Here is a 6000-nt window from a genome sequence, read left to right as displayed (position 1 = left end):
CCTGTTTATATCAAAAAGCCCCAAATTTGCTCAAGAACACAAACCCTAGATTACTCAAAATTTGAAGGTTAAGGCTTCTAATCATGTTAAACAGCATCAATCTAGGTTATACAAGCATAATACATAAACAATTTAAGCCTAATTACACTAAAAAGCATCAAAATCAAATTGGGAAAAAAAATTGTTCAAGAACACCAAATTTCGGATTAAATGGTGTTTAGGTGTAGAAATTTACCGTTTTTCTTGAGTAATTCCTAGATAGCATCCTTCTCAACATGATTTTAGTAAAAGATTTGGTGATTAACGGTTAAAAATTGTGATTTTGGGGTATATTTTTCGGGTTTTTTCGATGGATATTCGCAGTTTTTTTTCTGTTGTGGGGAGTGAAACTGAGCTGTTGCAGCTCTTTATTTTTTTTCTGTAATCCGGTACTCCCGCGACTCGCGGCATTTAAGCCTTCAAACTCCAGGAGTCGCGGAGTTTGGTATTTTTTTTTTTTAACTTATTAAAACAATTAATTAATTAATTTTAGAATTTTGTTTCCTTTGTTATTTAGGACGAGGTCGTTTCGGATCGATGTCCTAGTCCGTCCTTCGACAAAAGTTTAAAATTTGTCTTTTTGTAGCGATTGTTTTAAAAGCTAAGATTTTGGGTTTTTTTAATGTTTTTGGCATACTTTAATTCAATAAGATTAAAAATAATGATAATAAAAGTTCTCGTCCCTCCCTCGGGTAAAGCAATTTCGGTTCAAAGACCTAGTCTTCAACTTACGACGAATTTTAAAAATCATATTTTTAACTTAATGAGATAAAGTACATTTTTGTTTTAAAATTCACACAATTTAATTATAAAATTCAAAATTAATATTAAAAATTCACACCAAACTTAAAATTTAAAATGCATAAAAATAAAATTCATATTTTTTTAAAATTCACACCAAACTTAATTTAAAAATTCATATTATAAATTCACACCAAATTTATTTTAATTTTTCCAATATTTACAATTTTAAAAATATTGTTTTTACAAAGTTTATAATATTAATTTAAGATTTATATATTAATTTTAAAAATATGGTAAAAATAAAATTAAAAATCTTTTTGGCTTTTTATCCCACTTTAATCAATCAAATATTATCAAAAATATGCGCCCCTCTTTTCGGTAAAGTAATTTCGGTTCCAAGACCTAATTTAACTCATGACGAATTTTTGAAATATTTTGGGTTGATTGATTAAAGATATTTATACCTTAAGAATAAACGTTAAATTTCGCAGTGATGTAATAAATTTTTGTATGATATCAATAATTTCGGTCGCCAAACCTAATTTTATTCAATACCAATTTAATACTTTATAGCGAACAAATTAGCGTTTATTATCAAAAAAAAAAAAAAAACTGTACAAACATACCTGTGAAATAGATTTCTTAGTTATATGATCTATCCCATTCATAAGATAGTCGGTTTAATTGGTTTTCCATAGCTACATAGGCGTAACCTCGAGCATTCAGTGTCTTTTCTTCTAAACATATGAACGGTCCGTCTCTGCATAAAGTAACAAATTCGGTATTTGAATAGGTTTGATTATTTGAACATTTACCTCCATGTGACCATTTTCCGCATTTGTGACATCTTTCTAGGTGTCGTGCTCTTCTTTTTGCTGCGGATTTTGAGTTTCCTTTACCAAATTATAACTTATTATCTTCGCATCTGGATTCTTTTCTAACTCCGTCCATTCTTTCTCTGATTACTGATACTAATTCACTCGGTAGTATGTCATTATTTCGTTTAGTGATCAAAGCGTGTAGCATTAGACCATGGTTTAGTTCACAGGCAGTCTTCATTTTGTAAAAACCTAAAAAAATAAAAATTCAGAATGGGGGGAGAAGACTAGTTCTTTAGGGTCTGCTAGGGAAAGACCATTCGGGTTCCATTTTCGAGAACTACACGAAAATAGACAATCTAACTCTAACAGAAATACATATTATCATTTAAAGACTTGATTCTCCCCACACTTAGTTAGCTGTGGTGTCGAAATTGTGATTAACTTCGTTGTCGACTTCCATCGGACCATGTATGTAATGTTTAACTCTGTGACCATTAACTTTAAATTCAATCCCATTTGAATTTATTAATTCTATCGTTCCGTATGGAAAAACTCTTTTGACTATGAATGGTCCAGACCATCTTGATTTCAATTTTCCAGGAAATAGCTTGAATCGTGAATTGAAAAGAAGAACTCTGTCTCCTTCTTTAAATTCTTTTGAACTTCTGATTCTTTTATCATGTCATTTCTTCGTTCTTTCTTTATAGATTAACGAATTATCGTATGCTTCATGTCTTAATTCTTCTAATTCGTTTAGTTGACTTAATCGTAGACGTCCGACTTCATGTAAATCAAGATTACATGTCTTCAAAGCCCAAAATTCTTTGTGTTCAATTTCTACTGGAAGATGACATGCTTTTCCATAAACAAGTCTAAAAGGTGTGGTTCCAATTGGAGTTTTGTAGGCTGTTCTAAAAGCTCAGAGTGCATCCTCCAATTTAATGGACCATTCCTTTGGATTTGATCCTACGGTTTTCTCTAGAATACGTTTTAAAGCTCGGTTGGTATTTTCAACTTGTCCACTTGTTTGTGGATGATATGCGGTGGAGATTTTATGAGTTACTCCATATCTTTTAAGAACTTTCTCAAGTTGATTATTACAGAAATGAGTACCCCGATCACTTATTAAAGCTTTCGGTGTTCCAAACCTTGCAAAAAGACGTTTTAAAAAGTTGACTACAACTCGTGCATCGTTAGTTGGGAGAGCTTGTGCTTCCGCCCATTTAGATACATAATCAATGGCTACGAGAATATAGAGATTATTATGAGATTTTGGAAATGGACCCATAAAGTCAATACCCCAAATGTCAAATACTTCACATACTTGGATGACATTTTGTGGCATTTCATCACGTTGACTTATTTTTCCGGCCCTTTGACAAGCATCACAGGATTTGCAAAGAAGGTGTGCGTCTTTGTAAATTGTAGGCCAATAGAATCCAGCATCATAAACTTTTCTTGCTGTTAGTTGAGGCCCATAATGCCCTCCTGTTGGTCCTGTGTGACAATGGTTTAATATTTTACTAGCTTCATCTCCAAATACACATCGGCGTATTATTCCATCGGGACAACTTTTAAACAGATGTGGATCTTCCCAAAAATAGTGTTTTATATCACTGAAGAATTTCTTTCGTCTTTGGTACGATAATCCTTTTACAAGGAATCCACAAACTAAGTAGTTTGCATAGTCTGCAAACCATGGGATTTCTTTATAATCTATCTTCAATAGATATTCATCAGGAAAGTTGTCTTGTATGGCCGATTCATTTAGAACTTCTAATTCGGGATTTTCAAGACGAGAAAGATGATCAGCGGCGAGATTTTCTGCTCCTCTTTTATCTCGGATTTCAATATCAAACTCTTGTAAGAGTAAGATCCAACGGATTAATCTTGGTTTAGCATCTTGTTTTGAAAATAGGTATCTAAGAGCAGAATGGTCGGTATAGACCACCGTTTTTGCTAGAACGAGATATGATCGAAATTTGTCAAAAGCAAAGACAATAGCAAAGAGTTCTTTTTCAGTAGTTGTATAGTTTGTTTGTGCTCCTTGTAACGTCTTACTAGCATAATATATAGGTTGAAATCATTTTTCAATCCTTTGTCCTAAAACGGCTCCCATTGCAAAATCACTTGCATCGCACATTAGTTCAAATGGTAAATTCCAATTTGGTGTTATCATAATCGGCGCATTAGTGAGTTTTTCTTTAAGAATATTAAAATATTTGATACACTCATCTGAAAAGATGAATGGAGCATCCTTTTCTAGGAGTTTATTCTTAGGAGTGGCAATTTTAGAAAAATCTTTTATGAAACGTCGGTAAAAACCGGCATGCCCTAGAAAACTCCTAACTCCTCTAACATTGGTGGGATGTGGAAGTTTAGCAATTACATCTACTTTAGCTCTATCCACTTCAATTCCTTCTTTTGAAATTTTATGTCCAAGAACGATCCCTTCTTTAACCATGAAATGGCATTTCTCCCAATTAAGAACTAGATTTGATTGTTCGCATCTAATTAGCATTCGTTCCAGATTAACTAGACATGATTCAAATGTATCACCGAAGATTGAAAAGTCATCCATGAAAACTTCCATGCATTCTTCTATCATGTCGTGAAAAATCGCCATCATACACCTTTGAAAGGTTGCAGGGGCGTTGCAAAGTCCAAATGGCATGCGTTTGTAAGCAAAAGTACCATAAGGGCACGTGAATGTGGTTTTCTCTTGATCTTTGGGTGCTATTGGAATTTGAAAATATCCGGAAAATCCATCTAGAAAACAATAGTAACTATTTTCGGCTAATCTTTCCAACATTTGATCTATGAAAGGCAAGGGAAAGTGATCTTTTCTGGTGGCGTCATTTAATTTTCTATAATCAATACACACACGCCATCCTGTTACAGTCCTAGTAGGAATAAGCTCATTTTTCTCATTTGTAATGACAGTCATGCCACCCTTCTTAGGCACGCATTGAACTGGGCTTACCCATGGACTATCAGAGATTGGATAAATTAGACCTGCGTCTAGCAGTTTAATAATCTCTTTCTTAACTACATCTTGCATATTTGGATTTAGTCTTCGTTGGCGTTGCACATACGTTTTATGACCTTCTTCCATAAGGATTTTATGTGTGCAATACGAAGGACTTATTCCTTTAATATCATGAATCTTCCATGCAATGGCTGGTTTATGAGCTTTCAACACGGAAATGAGTTGTGATTTCTCATTTTCAGTAAGAGAAGACGATATTATTACAGGTAATTCAAATTCATCATGTAAATAAGCGTATTCAAAATGGTTTGGAAGTGGCTTTAACTCTAATTTCGGAGGTTCTTCTATCGATGATTTGTATCGATATCTGTCTTCTTCTTTTAGCATTTGAATTTCTTCTGTTGTTGGTTCATATCCATTAGCTATAAGTGTAGCTAACATTTCAGCTTCATCAATTGGTTCATTACCTTCTCCTAAAGAACATTCTCCTGTTCCTTGTAATTCTGGAAATTCTTCTAATAATTCTGCATGTGCATCTATAGTTTGAATATAATAACATGTATCATCTGCAGATTGTGGTTGTTGCATTGCTCTATCAACTGAAAAGGTAACACTCTCATCCTCTATACTTAGGGTCAATTTCTTACCGAACACGTCTATCATTGCTTTAGCCGTGTTTAAGAATGGTCTTTCTAATATGAGAGGAACTTGAGAATCTTCTTCCATGTCCAAAACAACAAAATCTACTGGAAATACTAAAGTACCAACTTTAACTAGCATGTTCTCCATTATCCCTCTAGGATATTTTATTGATCTATCGGCTAGTTGTATGCTTATTCTGGTTGGTTTCAATTCTCCAAGGTCTAGTTTAGTGTATAGTGAATACGGCATTAGATTTATACTAGCACCTAAGTCTGCCAATGCTTCTATTGAACTAAGACTACCCAGAAAACATGGAATTGTGAAACTTCCTGGATCAGATAGTTTTTCTGGTATCTTATTCAACAGCACTGCTGAACAATTAGCATTCATAGTAACAGCCGAGAGTTCTTCCATTTTCTTTCTATTTGAGATTAGATCTTTCAAGAATTTAGCATATCTAGGCATTCCTGAAATCACATCAATGAAAGGAAGATTTACATTTATCTGTTTAAACATATCCAAGAATTTGGATTGCTCGCCTTCAAGTTTCTCTTTCTTCATTTTACTCGGGTAAGGAAGTGGTGGTTGGTATGGTTTAACATAAGGTTTAGCCTTAACTGTGTTATCTTCATTAACCTTTTCAACTACCTGTTCTTTTTCCTTATCTTGATCAGGTTGTGGTTCTTGTGGAGTAGGAATAGCTTCATCAGAAGTTACAGGTATTTCTGGTGGTTTAAGTGTTGTACCACTTCTTGTGGTAATGGC

Source organism: Rutidosis leptorrhynchoides, chromosome 7, assembly GCF_046630445.1.
Source record: "Rutidosis leptorrhynchoides isolate AG116_Rl617_1_P2 chromosome 7, CSIRO_AGI_Rlap_v1, whole genome shotgun sequence".
Taxonomy (NCBI): Eukaryota; Viridiplantae; Streptophyta; class Magnoliopsida; order Asterales; family Asteraceae; genus Rutidosis; species Rutidosis leptorrhynchoides.
The sequence above is the reverse complement of the archived record's forward strand: the minus strand, read 5'-3'. Positions refer to the sequence as shown.